The sequence below is a fragment of the Marmota monax genome, unplaced genomic scaffold, assembly GCF_021218885.2.
Source record: "Marmota monax isolate L192 unplaced genomic scaffold, Marmota_monax_Labrador192_F-V1.1 WCK01_AAM20220418_F8-fsc00022, whole genome shotgun sequence".
Lineage (NCBI taxonomy): Eukaryota > Metazoa > Chordata > Mammalia > Rodentia > Sciuridae > Marmota > Marmota monax.
The window spans coordinates 4,988,230-5,008,922 of NW_026695215.1; the positions used below are offsets into that span (position 1 = coordinate 4,988,230).

Here is a 20,693-nt window from a genome sequence, read left to right on the forward strand (position 1 = left end):
TGACTACCAGTATCTGTTCTCAAACTCACAAATGCAGAGAAAGAGTTCCAGGTAAAAGAAACAGTGGAAACAGGCTCACGCTCATCAAGGACACAAGATGATATTTGTCAATCATTCTATGAAGCGTTTGGGAGCTGATCAGAAGCAGGCAAAGGAAAGAGATAAAAAGAAGAGGCCATGCTTCTGTCACTGGAGGTCAACAGAAACCTCATCTTCCTGGCTTTCCCAGAAACCTGGCTGGGCACCTGTGCAGCTGTGGAGGCTTTCTGTATCCAGGAAATAAGACCACATTAAATTCTAATCCCGGTTTCATTGTTTTCTGATATCATCTTCCTTTGCCTCTGGGGAAAGTTCCTCAGTCTTTTTTTTTTTTAATTTTTTATTTGTTCTACTTAATTGTATGTGACAGCAGAAGGCATTTTAATTCATTGTACACAAATGGAGTGCAACATTTCAATTCTCTGGCTGTACATGGGGCAGAGACGCACCATTCGTGCACCCATACATGTATCTAGGGTAATGATGTCCATCTCACTCCACCATCTTTCCTATGAGTTCTTCCGTCTTACTAACCAATACTTTTTATTTATTTTTTTTAAAGAGAGAGAGAGAGAGAGAATTTTAATATTTATTTTTTAGTTTTCGGCGGACACAACATCTTTGTTTGTATGTGGTGCTGAGGATCGAACCCGGGCTGCACGAATGCCAGGCAAGTGCGCCACCGCTTGAGCCACATCCCCAGTCCACCAATACTTTTTATTTCAACTCCAAGCACCCTGTCTAGGACCTTTCTACACTAAATATTCTTTTCTCTTTCTCTCTACCATGTATGCAGCTTATAGGTTTTTGGAATTATAAAAATTCATCTCTTTAATCTTCTACAATAATATCTGTGTGATTCTGGACAAATTGTTTACCTGTCTCAGCCTTATTTTCCTTCCAAGGTCCATGAGGTAACTGGGAGCATTAAATGAGACAAGCCCTGTGTGCCCTAACCCTGCTCCACTTGCTCACCCACTCAGCTTTCTCATTTCCTGCACACACTCATCCACAAACACACAAGCACCTGTGCACGCTTTCCCTCGGCACTACTGCATAGTTAACTCTACCAGCCCTTCACTGTGAAGGAAAGAAGAAACAGCTCAGGCTCCTTCCTGCTCACCCCTCGCCCTGCCAACTGGAGTTCCACTCCCGCCTCTCCTCTGTATCTATTCCAGGTATGGCCCCATAAATTGCCACAGTCAGCCTCCTTCCCTCAGTTTGCAACCATCTCGCCTGTCCTCAGTACCTGGCTCCAGCCAACACTTGGTCCCCAGCAGTTTTTCTTCTCTTGTCTCCAAGGTAACAGGGAGCCCTGGTTCTCCTGCTTTTCCCCTGGCTACTCTTCTGGCCCCTGCTGAACCCACTGCCACTCCCTGATGCTTAGGATAGATTTGCCACTTGGGCACATATGAAGTAGTCAAGAGGCAAGATCATGGTGACTTCCATCAGAGACCTCAAAAAGTAGTACCACCCTGGCAATAATTATGGCAAAACTGAGATAACTTTTTCAGATAAATCTTAAACTCAACATCGCCTCCTAACCAGCAAAAGTGAAGATGCTCTATAAACACCTTGTCACAAAGAACAAAATAAAAGAAACAGGAAAACAGATGCAGAGTTTTTACAGCAAACACATTAAATTAGGGGATACACAGTGCATAGATCCATGCAGTGGCTGGTAGGAGCAGAGTTATTGAAACTACACACTACACTGGATAAAGTCCAAGCTCCAATCACTTACATGGAAGTCCATCCTTTTCTACCATCACTTTTTATAATTCTTGGTCCAAAGAAATCTTCATTCTGTTGTGCATCAACCATGAATGTTACACTGATGAACATCAAGAAATGGTGCAGAGTCATATAATGAACAAGGAAATAGAATGAACACTTTTCCCCTGACCACCCCTTGCAGGAGAGTTTCACCAGTGCTCAAGTAAGAAAGCACGGGAGGCTGAGGCAGGCAGATCGCAAGTTCAAAGCTAGCCTCAGCAAAATCAAGGCTGTTGAGCAACTCAGTAACACCCTATCTCTAAATAAAATATAAAGCAGGGCTGGGGATGTGGCTCAGTGGTCAAGTGCCCTGAGTTCAATCCCTGGTATCCACCCCTTGGCAAAAAGTAAGCAAGCAAGTATAGGAGTTAATGAAAAAGCACAGTGTGTTATATACATACTGATTAAAGTATGGGCAAAACCAAGATAACTTTTTCAGATAAATCTGCCTTTCAGATAAGGCTGCTTTGACTCAAATTCCAGGTACTAGTTGTATGAAGTTGGAGACATGCTTCATCTAAAGACTCCATTTTGCTAACCTATATAAGTCACAGGAGCCTACTTTATAGAGATGCTATAAAGATTAAATAAGAAAATGTATGCAAAATATTTAGCAAAGTGCAAGACACATAGCATACATTCACAATATGTTGCATAAATATTTTTTTTTAATTTTGCTACCTTCCCAGGCTTAGTTCTTCCTCCTGAGAAATTCTGCTTCAATTATTTGTAGATAAACAAATTGTGTGTGGGCATGTGTGGTGTGCATGCATGCAGCCCAATTGGGAGAAAAGGCAGGGGAAGCTTGGCTGCAGGAAGATGTCCTCCCTGATGAAGTTTAATAGGTGGCAGCCTCTGCCCAGCATAGGGGCCTCCATCCACTCCTTTCTTCAGCAAAGACAGAGGAGATTTTGGCTCCTGAGGGAAGTAGGAAAGAAGCCCAACACCCTGTATCAAAATGAAGGAAAGCAGAAGGAGCTTTGTCTGTTCTCCAAAGTTATCTTGTTATTGTGATGTTTGACCTCATGTGTCAATTTGACTGGACTAGGAGTGCCCAGATAGCTGGTGAAACATCATTTCTCAGTGTGTCTGTCAGGGTGCTTCTGGAAGAGACATTTGAATCAATGGATTGAGTAAAGAAGGTCCTCCCTTAGCAATGCCAGTGGGCATCATCCAATCTCTTGAGGGCCCTAATAGAACAAAAAGGCAGGGGAAGGGCAAATTTGCTTTCTTCAGGAGCTGGGACACCCATCTTCTCCTGCCTTCAGATGCTGGCACTCCTGATGCCACTGTGGCTCCCCTGGGTCACAGATCTCTGGGCTAGGATTGGAGCCACACCACCAGCTTTCCTGGCAGACAGCAGACTGTGGGACTTCTCAGCCTCCATAATCACATGAGGTAGCTCCTGCATTAATTCATTAATCTGCATGTGTCTGCAAACTGCTGGTTCTGCCTCCCTGGAGAATTCTAAACAATTATGACTGTAAAAGAATTCTGATCCTGAAATATGGAAAACACAAACACATACAAAGAAGAAAAGAAAAATTAACTGTGATCTCACAACCCAGAGAGAGCTTTTATTAATATTTTGAAATAATTTCTGTAGTTACTCCCATATATCTATTTGTACATCTATAATCCATGGTATATTGAGTTTTGACTACTTTTCCAATATTTCTATTATGAGCATTTTTCATTGTCAATAAAAATGTCTCTAAAACATTCTTTTAAGTGACTACAAAATGGCCTTTTAGATGAATGTATAATTTATGTATTTAATAACTCTTATTTTCTAATCACAAAATAATTATGTCCATTTATAACATGAGAGACTGTGATATATAAATCATCCATAATCTTATCATTCACATATAACCACTGAATATTTTGATATATCTCCTAATATTTTTCCATGATTAGGTACTATACGCTTAAAATAATTGAGGTCATATATTATAACTATTTTCCCATGTCATTTAAAACGCTTTCAAAATATAATTTTTAGTGCCTGCAAATATCGAGTGATGCATTTCTGATCTCACTTCCTTACTGGCAGGGAGGAGAGAAGTCCCCAGCCGATAAGGGCAGAAAATGGTCAGATGCGGAGGGAAAAGTGCAATTGAGGTAATGTCCCCAAGTCATGAATGTCTCTAGGGAGGCCAGCCTCACTTGACCTAGAAGAGCCAAGTGGTTCCTTTTAATAACCAGGCCACAAAATCCAGTGGAGAGAAAAGCCTGAGTCAGAACTCCCAGGGTTACCAGTCCTGCCTGAACACGCTTAAGAAAAAAATGGACAGGAAAAAAATTTAAAACAGATAAGAAGGCAGGGGGGAGATGGGGGCAGAGGCATTAGCTGGGATAAATACAAAGCAGCTCCAAACTGGGGAGCCCAGGGGCTCCAGTCTGCCTTTGGACTTCTGGTCCTCTCGCCTGGTCTCCTTCCCTGTTGGCATCATTCTCTCCAATGTGGACACTGCTGGTGCTTTCCTGAAAGGATGCTGGGTCATCTGTGCATCTCTGATCCCAGTGACAGAGATGGCATTTCTCCTGGTCACTCCAGAAGATAATGACCAGTGAGGACTCTGCTGATCAGGCAGAACCAATCACTGTGGTTGGTTGGGGGACAGAGTGTCTGACAGGCAAAGCTGGCACGTGGAGGCCACAAGTAGTAGGGTGAGAGAGGTCAGCTCCCTCAACTGCACAGCAGGAATGGGGGGTACTGCAGGCCAGGAAATGCCCACAAACAGGTGCCAGGTCCCAGGTTACCTTACCACAGGCAGCAGGATCCTAGAGGGGAAGGAGCAGGGCAGGGTGACCAGGTGCACTCGCTCACACACTCACCAGGCCCAGGCCCAGGACCAGGACCCAGAGACCAGAAGAGATGTGGTTCTCAGGGGGCTGTGCCTAGGCTCACCTTGGTTCACTTCACCATTCCAGTTACCTTCAGCTTTCTTCATCACCAATTCCTCTGCTAAAAAACACCTTTTTTCCCCCATTTATTTTACAATGATATTTATTCATTTATGAATTACAAAACAAACATATTCATGAGAAAGTGCAGAAACATAAATAGACATATTTCTACTGTTGAGGGTTAAGCAAATGTGCATACATTTCTGAATACATACACACACGTATATTTATACAAATTACCATTCCTTAAAACTTTTCAGGCTGGCAATGTGATTCAATGGTAGAGCACTTGCCTAGCATGTAGGAGACCCCAGTGCCATAAAAAATTAAAAGAAACAAAGGATTTCTATATTTATTTGCTGGGTGCAGTGATACAAGCTTGTCATCCTAGTGACAAGGGAGACCTAGACAAGAGGATTGCAAGTTTTAAGACACTCTCAGCAACTTAGCAAGACCTTGTCTCAAAATAAAAAAAAATAAATAAAAGGGCTGAGAATGTAGCTCAGTGGTAAAGCACTCCTGGGTTCAATCTCCAGGACCCCCTCAAATTTTTTTCACTTGTGATTTTTATTTAACACTAAACCAAAAACATTTTATGTCATTAAATATGCTTTGCTACCCACATTCTAGCAGATGTACAACATGCTGTCAGATAACTTTAATCAAACATGTTTAACCATTTCTTGATTTGGTGATACTTAGGCTACACCCACTTCTTCGCTGTTATACCAGTGCAATATTTGCATAAATACTTGTCCACATCTCTGATTATCTCTTTGGCTGGATTCCTGGGAGTGGAGATACCAGGCCGAAGAACATGAATATCCTCAGGAGATAGCCTCACAGGCTGGCGCGGGGTTTCAGGTGAGAGGAAGTGATTACATTCTGTAGGGCCCCAGACGATCAGAATGGGGACCCTGGGAAGCCTGGGAGAGCTAACTGAAACTTGAAGCCTGTACCACCAGCCTCATGGGGAAAAGCATTTGCTTAGTTTGCAACCAACAGGTTGCATCTGGGGTCCCCATTTTAATCTCCACAGCTGTCCCTAGTGAGCTGACCCATAGGAAAGCAAGCCTGCTTTGTCCCTCACCCTCACTTCTCTGACTGCCCAAGCTATCCCCAGAGAGAAATTTCTCCACCCAGGAACGCTTGCAAAACAGGGTGGAGAATTCAACTCACCAGAAATGTCCCGCAGTCTTTTACACCAGAGTCCAAGGAGAGGCACACTTCCAAGAGCCCTGTACACACTGCTCTGTGGGAAGCCAGGGTGAGGAGCTGTCCCGGAGCAGCCTGGTGGAACTGGCAAGCGGGGGCAGGAGCTGTGGCAGGGACCCTCAGTGGAAGAAGCACAGCAGAGGAAGCAAAGAGACCACCACTGCGTGGACCAGAGGAAGTAGGAGAGCTTTGGAAGGGGCCATGAATGGCAAGGTGCAGAACAGAATTCTAAGCAAAGAGGATCTCTGGGATCTGTAAGGTGCCATATATCCAATTTGTTTCTTCAAGACAAAGGTATGCATTAATCTTCAAGGCTTCAAAGACAGATTATCTTTCTTTTTTGGGGGGGGGCAAGTAACCAGGGATTGAACTCAACCACTGAGTCACATCCCCAGCCCTATTTTGTATTTTATTTAGAGACAAGGTCTCACTAAATTACTTGGTGCCTCGCCATTGCTGAGGCTGGCTTTGAACTTGCAATCCTCCTGTCTCAACCTCCTGAGCCACTGGAATTACAGTTGTGCACCACCATGCCCGGCCAGATTTTCTTTTCAATGTGGCTCTGTACAGAGATGGGCCCACATGCAACCTGAATCAATGTTTAAAAGTACCAGACATGAATGTGGGAAGCCCTTCTCACATGTGATTGGGTACCTCCCTGAATGGGTGTGAGGCGCTTCAGCCAGCTGTGTCAGAGCTTATCCCCACCCTTTTTAGGTGCGAGAGCCCGTCCGTGTTGGGGTGTGACTGACCATTGACCCTGAAACCAATCACTGACCCTGACCTTGGAATGCTGTCCCCCTCGACATTCATTGGATGGAATTTTCCCCTGAATTTCTTGTTCCCCAATAAAAGCCCACTCTCTGGCGTGCTCTTCCTCTCTCCTGCTGGTCTCTTGTGTAAACCTCCCTACCACATCAGGTGGCTTGAAGCAGGAGCTGGGAAGGGCCGTCTCTGAGCTGGGCAAGAAAAAGGTAAATTGAGTTTATGTGTCTTTATTTTGATCTCACTAATTAACTTCTATGTTTAGAACCTCTAGTGTGAAGCTAACGTGCTGGTTATGCAGGAGACATGAACCCATCATATTCTGCTTGGAAAGAGGAGCTCACTGTGTTAAGTCAGGACCTGCAGCATGCACTCACTACCCATCGCCCTCTCGGGAGCACCAGCCATCTAAATGCTGAGGACACTTCCATGGTAGGATTGGACTGACGCACCATGTGGAGGTCGATTCTTTTGGTCTTTGCTCTGTAAGCCTCTTTCCTCACCTCACCACATCTGTGATGAGAGCTCATGAGGAAGTGAAGGCCTTGCTTTGCTAGTCCCTGTGGGCTCCAGGGTTTTGATCCAGGCCTTTGCACCTAGCTCTGCAATATACATACTGGTGCAATTCTAGTGAAGGCAGAAAAAAGATGACAGTTAGTGGGAGGAGAATTTTATTTCAATTATTAAAGAAATCTGCTTATCTTCATTCATTCATCAAACTGGCAAACGTATTGAGAATGTGGTGCCCGTAACACTCTTGCTTCTTCAGTTTATTATACAGACTGTTTCCGCGTCCTCCCCAAGAAGGTGAGTTTTCATCTGCTGAGCATTTAAAAATTGGCTCAGAGAAAAGCACAGGAGGGAATAGCAGCCTTCCTCTGGCAGAGCTTGGCCTGTGTGGCCAGGGCAGCAGCATCCTAGGGAGCTCTCTGCCTCTAAAGAGCAAAGCATGCTTTTTTTTTTTTTTTTTTAATCGAAATGCTTGAAGTTCTTTAGGCCAAGAAGTACTTTAGCTTAAGGTTTAAGGTATGTACTCCACTTACTTCACTGTGTCTGAGGGAAAAAGGAGAAGACACCTGGAGGACCACTGTGGTGAGAAGGAAGGCCGCCTGGGGATACTAGCTTCAAGGAAAAAGAGGTGTCCTCTCACCAAGATCCACCCACCCCACAAAGGACAAGCAGTTGTGAGGGCAGGAGTTTAGGAAATTCCTGAGGCAGTGCTACCAAGTAAGAGCCACAAAGAGTGGAGGCAGGTCACAGGCAGGTCTCCTTAGTGGCTTCACACCTTGGCTTCCGGCCATGAACTTGCTGCCTGGACCAGACAGGACCTTTTCCCTGCTGGGCTCATGACAGCGAGTCTTTGGTCACTACCGAAGCCTCTAGGGAGTGTGGTGGGAGAGAGCTGTGAAGCCACAGTCCCCGCAGAGCCTTTCCCCAGAGACCCCTGCTCCTGCAGGGCTGACAAGGGTCCCTGCAGCACCACCCAGCCAGGTCAGAGGACTCTCTCAGACCTGCTCTTCCCACCACTACATAATGGCCAGATGGCATCCACACAAACACCGGTTACCTGGTTTAAAAGCCAGGTAGGTTGTGTGTATCGGCCAGGCCGCTGTGGGCAGTGTAGAAATCAGTCTGTAAGAAGTTTTGTAAGCATCTCCCTGCAAACCCTGGGAGGAAGGTCCTGTGATGTTTTTAGGAAGCAAATATAATACAAATGTGAATTCTTTTTTACTCATTTAAATATGTAGAATGGTATTCTCTTTATTAGGGACTCCAAAGTGTTCAACCGGTAATGGGTTTTGTTCATTTTTGTTTTTGTCTTTTAGTTACAGAATATAACTATTAGGGTGTGGTGGCCCTTGCCTATCATCCAATGACTCAGGAGCCAAGGCAGGAGGATAGCACATTCCAGGCCAGCCTCAGCAACACAGTGAGACCCTGTCTCATATTAAAAAAAAAGGGGGGGGGGGGGTTGGGGATGAGGCTCAGTGGTACAGTCAGACCCTGCTGACCACCCTCACCCTTCTCTCTGTGCATCCTCCTTAAGCAGTCTCCTCAGTGCCCTGGGTTTTATTGCTATCCAAACGCCTAAAGAGGCACCTTTCAACTTTAGGGGCACCCCATCTCCAGCGGCCTCCTGAGAAGCATCCTCAAATTCCACGCTGTGACTGAAGCCAGGTCTTTCTTCACTGTGCAGTTGATACCCCAGGATGCGAGTCAAGTGGCTTAACTAGCTCTCTCCTGCGCCTTCACATGGCCAAGGCTGATTCTGAATCTGGATGCCCTCAGACCTAAATGTGGTACAGTGCCCTGGGGTCAGAACCCAGAACAGACAGAAAAACTATTTACAGAGATTTCATAGGTTTATTTGCTGCCCACCCCCCCCCCGCCCATCCAATCAAGCCTAACGCTTCCCATGGTCTTAACTGTTTCAGCTTTGAATTCTCCTAACAACAGGATGTGGAAATGTAAACTTGGTGCTGCCCAAGAGCTGCTTTTCCTCACTGTTCTGCGGGAGCCACTAGGCTCTGTCCTCCTCGCTCCAAGCACTCTCATTGGCGTCCTCTCCCCCTTGCTCTGGCTGATTTATAGGGAACAAGGGGGCCCTGCCTTCCCAGCAGCAGACCCTGAGCCCTGGGCCCCACACCCCACCCCCCTTCTCCCACCACAGGTCTTCTCCTGAGGTGGGACTGGAGCCCGGCCTCCCCCAGGAGCCAGCCAGTCACTTACCTTGGCCTCGGCCTCTGTGTGTCCCCAGCAGCCCTTCTCCACGGCTCACTCTTCACATTTAGTCATGCCTCGTTCACTCTCAGCTTTAAAAGAAATTATTTTTCTTTCCCAGTTGTTCCCAGCTCTGGCTTCTCATTAAGACCACCTGGGAGAGTTTAAACATGTTATAGAGCCCACACTGTACCTCATAACAGCTAAGTCACAATTGCCATGGGGAGGGCCTGGGTGCCAAAAAATTTTTCATGCTCCCCAGGTGATTCTAACTGCAGCCAGCATTAAGAAACGATGGTCTAAATTAACCGTCCCTTTAGCTACCCCACCTGTCCTCCCTCAGGGTCAGACTTGACCGGCTGACTTCTTTCCCACTGCTCTGCCCCTCTGCCTCTGGAGTGCGCTGGCTCCTCAGCCCTCCATGCCCTACCACCTCCCACTGCCTCAACATCCCAGAGGTTTTCAATGGAAGTCCCCCTTTTAAGATTACCTGATCCCCTCCTCCCCCAGGGATTGAACCCAGGGACACTTAAGCACTGAGCCATATCCCCAGCCCTATTTTGTATTTTATTTAGAGACAGGGTCTTGCTGAGTTGCTCAGGGCCTCGCTAAGTTCCTGAGGCTGATTTTGAACTCTGGATCCTCCTGCTTCTGCCACCCCCGTCCCAGCCACTGGGATTACAGGCATGTGCCACCGCGCCTTGCTCATTACCTGACTTGACTTGGCAGCACTGACCCTGCTGACCACCCTCAGCCTTCTCTCTATGCATCCTCCTTAAGCAGTCTCCTCAGTGCTCTTGGTTTTATGGCTATCCAAACGCCTAAAGAGGCACCTTTCAACTTTAGGGGCACCCCATCTCCAGCGACCTCCTGAGCAGCACCCTCAAATTCCACACTGTGACTAAAGCTAGGCCTTCCTTCGCTGTGCAGTTGATACCCCAGGATGTGAGTCAAGTGGCTTAACTAGCTCTCTCCTGCACCTTCACGTGGCCAAGGCGGATTCTGAATCTGGTTGCTCTCAGACCTAAATATGGTCTGAAAATCTGAGCACTTTAATTCTGTAAGGTAGACTGAAATAAATGGTCTTAATGAAAAGGTCTGGTGATACCTATTACAAATCTCTGTATCTGTAGGTACCACGAGCATACTAAATATCTGAAAATGTGTTCGAACTTACTGCACAGTGCTTACCCTTAAACTCTACTTATTTTCCCTTCCTAAAAAGAATCAGGCAGCTGTTCATCAATTTAAGGAGGCCCATCCTTCAGCTCTCTGGTACCACATCAGTCAGGAGCAACGTGGTCCGTATGTGGTGGGAGACTTACAGAAAAAAAAAAAAAAACGATCCTGGTGATGAGACTGCTGGCTAAAAGTGTTTCCTTTCAGATGTTTGTTTTCAAAAGGAGTCTTTTTTTTTTCCCCCAAATTGAAGTTCTACAAGCAGTTTTTCTTGACTTTTACTAAACCACAGTTTCTGAAGTTCCAGTGACCAGTTCTGAGAGAGGCTGTTTTTTCCATAGGATCTCTCTGTGGCTTTTAGGAGTTCTCAGGGCGAATGGTCTGAGTACCAGTCCTGGCTCCTTTTCCTTTGGCCATCTGCACATTTTGCATGCACAGGAGCTGTTGGCGTGTGTGTGTGCCCAACCCTTTGCATCTGGAAGCGCATGCTTTCCAAGGCAGGCCCATTCAAGTTCTAAAGGAGAGGGTGAGCACTTGGAGGGGCTCCAGCCTCTCACTGCAGATGGTGCTGCTGTGGCGGGGAGTGGGTGCCGTTCACAGCTCCTCATTAGCTGGGTCTATACCCCATGGAACCCTTCCTGCTCTTAAATGGACGACATTGGCTCCGTGCATTGAGTATTCACGAGGAGCTTTCATGTGGTACCAAGTGGTAAATTCATGAGGAAAACACAAAGCTAGTTTTAATGAATGCAAAATAATGTCTGCATCCCTTTGCTTGCAACTTGAAGCAAAAAATTACATCTGAAGGCTAAAAGCAATGCCAGTATTTGATAATAATGAAGAATTATCGTCAGGCTTTCTTACTTGCTGTGAAAGAGGGAACAATAACAATAGGCTGGTTACGATCTTGGGGTGTCTCAATCTTTTCCACTTAGCTCCACAAAAAGTCAACTGTCAATGGGAAGTGATGATATATATGGGTTACTGCCTGAGAAGGTTGCTAGATGGAGAGGCAGTGTTTAATCTAAGAAAGAAGATTTCAAAGAGGCTGGAGTGGCTGGGGAGCATTTGGAACGTTTCATTTTGAATTCAGGGTTTGGGTTTTAGTTTTGTTTTTGTTTTTGTTTTTGTACTAGGGACTGAACTCAGGGTCACTCAACCACTGAGCCACATCCCCAGCCCTGTTTTGTATTTTATTTAGAGACAGGGTCTCACTGAGTTGCTCAGTGCCTCACCATTGCTGAGACTAGTTTTGAACTCCTGATCCTCCTGCCTCAGCCTCCTGAGCCACTGGGATTACAGGTGTGCACCACTGCATGCGGCTTGAATTCAGGTTTTTTAAACCCAATTTTGTACCAATGAATCAAAGTTGCAATAAAGGTTGGGATCAAGAACAAACTCACATCTGAGTATGGTGGCACACGCCTGTAATCCCAGCAGCTCAGGAGGCTAAGGCAGGATGATCTGGAGTTCAAAACCAGCTTCATCAATTTAGCAAGGCCCTAAGCAACTCAGTGAGACCCTGTCTCTAAATAAAATACAAAAAGGGCTGGGGATGTGGGTTAGTGGCTGAGCGCCCCTGAGTTCAATCCTCGGTACCAAAAAAAAGGAACAAACTCACCAGCGTCTGATTTTGACCCTGAACTCCAGACACAGAGAAATCGTGTTTGGGAACAGAGGCTGACAGCTCCGGCCAGGCCAGGAAACCAGGCGAAGGGGACAGAATGACTTCTGAAAATCCCATCCCCTTATCCCCCTCTCCTCAGTGCCTCGGCACGGCTTTTCTCACACAGCTGACACTCATGTGTATCTATTAAGCAGAAATGATTGGCGGTCTATGCAGCTGACAAAGAATTCCCTGAAAGAGCCAAGAGAGACTCAGAGAGGCAAAGAGGAAGGAGAAGTAGCTGGTATAACAGATCCGAGGCGATGGGCACAGCAGGCCTCCACCTCAGGTCAAGAGGTGAGAACCACAGTGACCCCGACCACTTGCAAGGAAAGGCAGAGTGTTTGGGTAGGGAACGTGAGCTACCAAGTCATCCCCTTTCACCTGTGAGGGAGTGCCAGCTGGCAGGCCATGGCGTGATAGTACCCCCAAGTGTCTCTTGAGTCGTGATATTTGTCCACGTACTTCTGAAGCACTATGTTGCCATGACCACTACTCACACTGTGGGGAGATGCCTTCAGAGGAAGCACAGGAAAAGTAGGAGACGGTTTGTGCATTGTTATATAGAAATTTGAGCTTTCAGACAAGCTGGTAGAAAAGGTAATCAAAGAGTAGCTCTTCATTTAAAATGCATTTCCCTTGATAAACGTTTCTAAGAACCATCTGCTATTCAAAAATGAAGGCTAATGAAAAGTCTTATTTCTAAGTCATCCTAGGGGCTATTAGAGAGTGATTAGGGTATGGAGTTGTGTTAGTCAGCTTTCTGTTGCTGTAACAGAATACCTGAGAAATTCAGCTTGAAGGAAGAAAGATTTGTTTTTGGCTCATGGTTTCAGAGGATCCAGTCCATGGTCAGGCAACTCTACTGCTCTGGGCCTGAATGAGTCAGACTCTCATGACTTTCCTCAGACAGAGCATAGGAAAGTTACTCAGCTCATGGCATCCAGGAAGCAGAGAGAGAGAGAAAAGTTTCAAGGGACAAAATCTACCCTTCAAAGACATACCCCCAGTGACCTACCTCTTCCAACCAGGCCCCATCTCCTAAATCTTCTACCACCTCCTTAATATTAGTGTCACCTGCTGTGGACCAACCCATCAACACATGAGCCTTTGGGGGAGATTCCCAATCCAAACTCTAACAAAAAGATAGCAGGAACTAATAGAGGAGGTGAGATTGCCCAGGGAGGGGTGTAGAGAAAAGAGCAGAGGGCCTGAGCGGACCAGGTGAACATGGGTATCTTGGAGCAGTGAAGAGTGAAGGGCCGTAAAGCAGGCAGGAGCAGCTAGAGAGGTCTGGAGGAGCTGGAGGAGAGACCACTCAGCAATAGGGACACCAAGAGCATTTTGAGGTAGGGAGTGAGTTTCAATGTTATGGTAATGAACTTCATTGATTCACTCCATTACAGTATTTTCTTTAGCTATTTAGCTCCTTAAAGCTTCAAAGAGTCCTGCACCCACATTGATATTTCTAGGTGTAGTAATCTACCCAGAGCTTGTAAACTCTGAATAGTCTACCATGCCCTGCACCCTAAATCAAGGATTGAATCACATGGGCTCCCAGCAGGCAGAGGTCTGAGCCAGGTGATGCTGGAGGCCCTGCCTGGTCCAGGCCAGGCAGGGGTATTCTCCCAAGCCCCTGCTCTGAGCTCTCCAGAGTACAGGTATCTCCATGTGGAATTCGGTCCACCTTCCAGTAATCTCATTATCTTAAGGCTCTTCCAAGACTTTTACATCTTTTTAAAAGTAAAGATTTTAAGGTACAGTGGTGCATGCCTGTAATCCCAGCAGCTCCAGAGGCTGAGACAAGAGGATCTCGAATTCAAAGCCAGCCTCAGCAATGAGGAGATGCTAAGCAACTCAGTGAGACCCTATTTCTAAATAAAATACAATATAGGTCTGGGGTTGTGGTTCAGTGGCCAAGGACCTCTGGGTTCAATCCCTGGTACTACCCCCCCCCGCAAAATAAAGATTTTTTAGGATTATTTCTACCCTAAAAATACTACTATTAGAGAACACCTTAGTTACCAAATATGAAAGAAGTTGAAGAAAATCAATAACTGAGGTTTACTGGGGGTAAAACTGAGCTAGAGCCCAGGTGGAGAAGGGAAAAAGTACTTACACTGACTTGGAATGAAAGCACAGAGTCAATTCAGAATGGATATAATCATTATATCAAGATCCAGTCCCTATAAATGTTTTAAAGTGTCTCTTTTCTGCACTTCTTGCACACACTTAAAATTTTACTTTTTCACAGCTCAGACTACTTTTTTTTCTGACTTTTTTTTTTTTGTACCAAGGATTGAACCACTGAGCCACATCCCCAGACCTTTTTTATATTTTATTTTGAGAGGGTCTCGCTGAGTTGCTTAGGGCCTCGCTAAGTTGCTGAGGCTGCCTTTGAAACTGGGATCCTTCTGTCTCAGCCTCCAGAACTGCTGCGATTACAGGTGTGCACCACTGCACCCAGCTGACAACTTTTTATAAATGATTTTATATGTCAGTTTTTTTCATTGGCATTGCATAATAAAATCAGTTTTCCACTTCATGAAAATGTTTTCATAAAGACTGTTGGTAGTGGTTGCGTTATATAATGTAATTAGAAAGGTCCCCGAGTTAAACATTTGTATTAATTTCTACTTTTTTACTTTTGAAGTAAAAAAGTAGAAATTAATACAAATGTTTAACTTTAATGCCTTTATTCTTAAGCTTTTACAAATTTTTGCAATATTTGATTTAATAGATTAAGAAAAGATTCTGAGGCTATTGATTTAATTTGTAAAACTGCTTTCTAAATTAGATGACCGTGGGGCTGGGGATGTGGCTCAAGTGGTAGCGCCCTCGCCTGGCATGCGTGCGGCCCGGGTTCAATCCTCAGCACCACATTCAAACAAAGATGTTGTATCCTCCGAGAACTAAAATAAATAAATAAATATTTAAAATAAATAAATAAATAAATAAATTAGATGACCGTGGTCGGCTATCAGCACAGGCTTTTGGGTTGGGTGGGGGCTGAACCCTGGCTCCATGGGCTGGAGGGAGACTCTTAGAGGCCTTCAGCAATGAGAATGTGATGGCCTCCAGCCCTTCACAAAATAAATATGGCAAAATAAGCAACTCCCAGCTAAAACTATGTTGTGAGGAAGGCTAATATTGGATGTTACCCATGATTAATGCTTTTATTTTTTTGGTTATTAAATTTCACATTTGATTAAACAACTTTTTCTCAATTTTTGGGTGCCCCCTCAATAATGCCTGAGACATGCGCTGGGTTCACTTGCTGTGTTGAGGCAGAAGAGCCGCACTTTGTACCCACAAGACCTTGATGGGACTATGATGGTTAGTGATGGAGCACCCAGTCTCACCCAGTCTCCATAGAACTGGACACTAAGGAAAAGGCCCACCTGCCATGAGTTCAAGGTCAGTTAGAGACGTCCACTTTGTAGCTTTTTTTTGGTGGTGCTGGGGATTGAACTCAGGGCCTTAACAACATGCAAGGCAAGCACTCTACCAACTGAGCTATATCCCCAGCCCAACTTTGTAGCCTTTTTTTTAAAGAGAATGTTTGCAAAATATCCAATATATAGCTGGAGTAGGTGCTCAGAAATCATATTCTGCTGGCTTGAATTTACCCACATGAGCATTTTACATAATAACCCAGTGTGTTTCCCATTGATGCAAAAATTTTCTAAGTTTATTGGAGTAAACATCTGTAGTCATTTGTAGCACTTGTATGGTCAAGTGCATGAATCTTTTTTTTTTTATTTCTTCCAATACTTTAGAAAGCACCCTCTACCCCATTTTACCTCCTCGTACTGATATCTAATTACACTGTCACATTATTTTTCTTCTAGTCTCATATCATGGGATTTATTGCATTTCCTATAATCCACTGAAAGATGAGGCTTCACTCTTGTTTCTTTCCTAAACATGCATCCAATTGACCAGGAAAATCCCTACTCAGAAAGAGGAGGGGAAGAAGCAATCCTGACCCCCATACACCATCATACACACTGCACTCAAGTGTGTGCATTTAAAAATTGACAGCTGTGGGGCTGGGGCTGTAGCTCAGTAGTAGAGCACCTGTCTCACGTGTGTGGGGCCCTGGGTTCAATCCTCAGCACCACATAAAATAAATAAATAAAGATATTGTGTCCATCTACAACTAAAAAACAATTTTTCTTTTTTGTTAATTGACAGCTGTAAACAGTTCTGCCTGTCTGCCTGCTCAGCGGCTCTTTGTTTTCTCCAATCCCCCTTGAACTCATTCAAATGCCATCTGTGCTTCCTTCCTGCTGAGGTCTTGAGGTTGGTTTAGGTGACAGTAGGGATGACAATTCTTCCCAGCACTTCTAGTGTGAGCTCTGAGAGCAGTGTGTGCTAGGACTCCAGTGTCCATGTGGCTGCCCCTGATTTTGTCCACGGCAGCCTCCTCCCTGTTTTCAGCCATACGTGGAACATGCATTAGCACCCTCTTCTCCTTCTCTGTGCCCTTCCGTCAGCACTGGAGGAGGCAGAGACTCTCGGTACTCTCAGCTCCAGCCAAGGAGCTTAATGGCTCCTCCTTAGGCATTCTGTAAACTTCTCTGCCTGTTCACAGCCATCTGCCATCTTCCCCGCCTCTGCAGGTGTAGACCATGACCTCCCTCCCCACTTCCTTCTGTCCAAGTCCTGACCAATAATGCCTGACGGGTTGGAAATAGCCTCATGGGCAAATCAATAAAGATACTTAGATTTGATGGAAGGTGATACACTAGACAAAACAAACGAAAGGAGAGGAGAAAAGTCGACTAAAGCGTGGACCCACAACTTGCAGTCAAGTTGGTGGCCAGTAGGCCCTCCAGATGGACCTCACACAGAGCTGAGGAACCAGGGCTGCCCTCGGCATGGGGCCTGGTGCTGACTTGGCCTTGCTGAACTCCACTGCTCTTTCTGTCTCTGCCTCTTTCCTTCCCCTTCCATCTCTGCTCGGCACTTTTTTCTACTTGATTTAATTCTCCTTCCCCTCCTTGGAGACGGGGGTAGGAGAAGAAAGTGACTACCAGAACCTCCTACTCTGCAAGTTTTAAGTTTAAAAATCCCCAGAAAGCACTCTGACAGGTCTGCATTCACTCCCAGGCCCACCTTAGATGAGTCACCATGGGCATAGGAATGGCTACCATGAGTGGTCAGCCCTATGACAGGAGCCCACCACATCACCAGGGAGAAGATGCTATGATTGGCAGCTTCATCAGAATCACTGGATGGAGGGATAGAAGAAGTGACTCCCTAAAAGAAAGGTATTGTACTAAGGTAGGGGAGGGAAGGGAAGGTCAGAGGAGAAGCAGCCAAGGTGTTGAGCAGACAAAATCTTCCACTGCATCCCACAGACTGGCAGCAGGGAGGCCATGTGTGATGATGGCCCAGACACTGCTGCCACCGCCTCTGCCATCCTTCCACACTATTGTCCTGTGTCAGGGACATTCTGACTTGGAGTTCTGTGTGTCCTGGCTCCCCTTCACACACTGTTCCTTCTTCTCTGAGCTCTCCTACTCCTCCTGCTGCACCTGGCTAATTCCAACTTGTGCTTCAGTTCATGTTGCACCTACCACCTGTGGCAGGAGGACTGCAAGGACTCCCCACCCAGTTGGGATCCCAGAACAGCACATTCCCCATCAGATGGAGACAACTCCCTCCGGGTTAAGCAGAAACAACCTATTACAGGGTTCAGGGCAGCTTAGAGAACTTGTGGGAAGCTAGCTACCAAGCGAAGGCAACACTAAACTATGAGCAACGTAGCCAGAAGAAACATCCTAAAGCCAGGCATGGTAGTGCCTGCCTGTAATCCCAGCAGCTCAGGAGGATGAGGCAGGAGGATCTGGAATTCAAAGCCAGCCTCAGCAACTTAGCAAGGCCCTAAGCAACTCAGTAAGACCCTGTCTCTAAATAAAACACAAAAAAGGGCTGGGGGGCTGGGGATATGGCTCAGTTGGTAGAGTGCCTACCTCACATGCACATGGCCCTGGGTTCAATCCCCAGCACCACAAAAAAGTGGGCGGAGGGGCTGGGGGTGTGGCTCAGTGGTTAAGTACCCCAGGGTCAATCCCCAGTACTAAAAAAAAAACCCTACAGAAAACCTGCCAGACCCTGCTTGCCACTAGCCCCTCCAACACAACAGAATTCTAGACTCCTGCAGCAATCCTCACCCAAGACAACCCCCACCCTCCTGCTACCAGGAGGCCTGGCCACCGGTGATATCTGCTTTCACCTCCCAGTCTCTACTAGGGGGAAGCTCAGTCCCCCAGAGAATCCCAGCACAGGGGATCCTGGAAGAGAGCCTCCACCACTGGGAACAGCAGAGAGGCATCAAGTGGCCACAAAAGCCATTTTTAAGGGCAAATTCATGGTTGTCACACTGTCGTCATGAGTGTTTTGGTATCTATGTGAAAACCATTTCCAGAAGTACTTTTAATTAACACCCCCTTTATCTGATACTGGTATTGCTAAAGCAACTTTCTTTGGTCACTCACTTCCTGGTATCCCTCTGTTATCTGTGTTATTCTGTTTGAGGTGTGTAACATAAACAATACACGAAACTGAAATTTTTAAAAGTCAATCTAAGAATTCTCGGGTCAGTTTAAAGATCCATTTATTTTTCACAGGGAATAAGAACCTAATAGCTTATGTTTGTCACTCTTTATTTTCTTTTTATGAAGGTTGTTCTTGTTCCTCCTCCTCTTTCTCTCTTCTTTTGGGTTTTCAAGATTCTCTATTTTGGACTGGGGTTGTGGCTCAGTGGTAGAGCACTTGCCTAGCATGTGTGAGGCACTGGGTTCGATTCTCAGCACCACATAAAAAATAAATAAATAAAATAAAGGCATTGGGTCCAACTACACTTAAAAATAAATATTTTTTTAAAATTCTCTACTTTTTTTTATTTTCAACAACTTTGAGAGTTAACATTTGACTTCTAATCATTTAGTGGTTCTCCAGGACAAGATGCTTACAATGACATAACTTCTCTCCTGTCACCGCTTTCCCCAAGGCCCATGCAGTTATTATCTAACTTTGGGGTCAGAATGCTTTTTATTATTATTATTATTATTAGTTATAGTTGGACACAATACTTTTATTTTATTTTTTTTTATGTGGTGTTGAGGATCAAACCCAGCACCTCGCACGTGCCAGGCAAGCTCTCTACCACTGAGCCCCAGCCCCAGCCCCAGAATGCTTTGATCTGTGCTTGGAAAGGAGGTTTCTCTGCAGTGACTCTGCCATCTTGATCCAGCTGTTATAACAGTCCTTCATTCACTCTTTGCTTTCTCAAAATCCTCCAGCCCCACAGCCTTCACCTTCCTGCTTATGCTTCATCCACATCTGAGACCCCCAACCCCTGGCTCATCATCTGCCATCATCTCTCTCCTCAGCAGGGGAGAAGCCAAGCAGGTGCCACTCACTGCTGAAGAACATGTGCCCAGGAGCATGAAGAAGTGGCTGAGGACCTGCTGGAGCCCCTGGCCTACTCCTTCCCTTCTTGTCTGCACACAACCTTGCCTCCTGCTTCAGGGGAAGTAGGAGCCATCAAGGAGAACTCCCAGAGTTTTCTACTTCCCCACAGCAAACGCATCTCCACCCATAATTGTCTCTCCTCTCACAGGACACGAGAGAGCAACTTCCCTCTGCTCCCAGGCCATCCTGACACAGACCCTCATTACTGCCCTGTCTCCTATTTGTAATTCTCCCCCACTCTGCCTCCAGAAAACATTGGCTACATTAATACCTTGCCTGTGGTGAATGCTTAATAAATATATAGAGAGGAAATTAACGAATACATTTGCCAGATAGGACATGTGCAAAATGACCATAATAGGTCTAGTTTCATTTGAGATAATAATAAGAATATCAAGATACTATAAGCTCCCAGAAGCACCACATTCAATAAGTATTTGAAGACAACATTGATCTGTAGAATAAATACCTGAATCCTACTATTGCCCTATTCTGGGTGCTGGGGATAGCGTGGGTAAAGCAGGCAAGCTCTCAAGGGGGAGGTCAGAAACGAAGTGATCAAGTGAGATCACTTCAAATGAGGGTAGGGCTATGCAGGAAATAAAATGGGGTCATGGATAGGGAGTGAGTGGCAGTTTGATGACCACACACACACACACACACACATACACACTCACACACTTCTCACGAAACCACCACCCAGCCCTGTTTAAGAGAGGTAATGTTTCCAAACCTCTGAGTCTCCTCTTGCTAGTTCTCAGTCTAACCGCCTGTCTCTAGTCCCTAGCGGAGGTAAAATCCTGGCAACTGCTATGTGGTCCTTTGTCATACCAAGGAAGCTGTATCCCCAGCCCTGGGACCTGTTTTTATTTGCCTCATCTTTGAGGGCGGTTTCAGCTGCTGCTGGTCATCCATTCATTTTTATGGCTTGTCA

At 45.7% G+C, this 20,693-nt stretch overlaps 1 long non-coding RNA gene across 2 annotated transcripts; it reads left to right on the forward strand.

The window, feature by feature from the left end:
- The first annotated feature begins 5,926 nt into the window (after window positions 1-5,926).
- On the forward strand, window positions 5,927-20,027 carry LOC124084433 (uncharacterized). 2 transcript variants are annotated; one of them, XR_006849116.2, is made up of 4 exons: window positions 5,927-6,237; window positions 6,974-7,140; window positions 12,430-12,571; window positions 19,678-20,027. It is a non-coding gene; the product is annotated as an uncharacterized LOC124084433 (long non-coding RNA). The 2 variants fall into 2 exon arrangements; XR_009225632.1 differs by having other exon boundaries at window positions 19,681-20,027.
- Window positions 20,028-20,693: the final 666 nt, after the last annotated feature.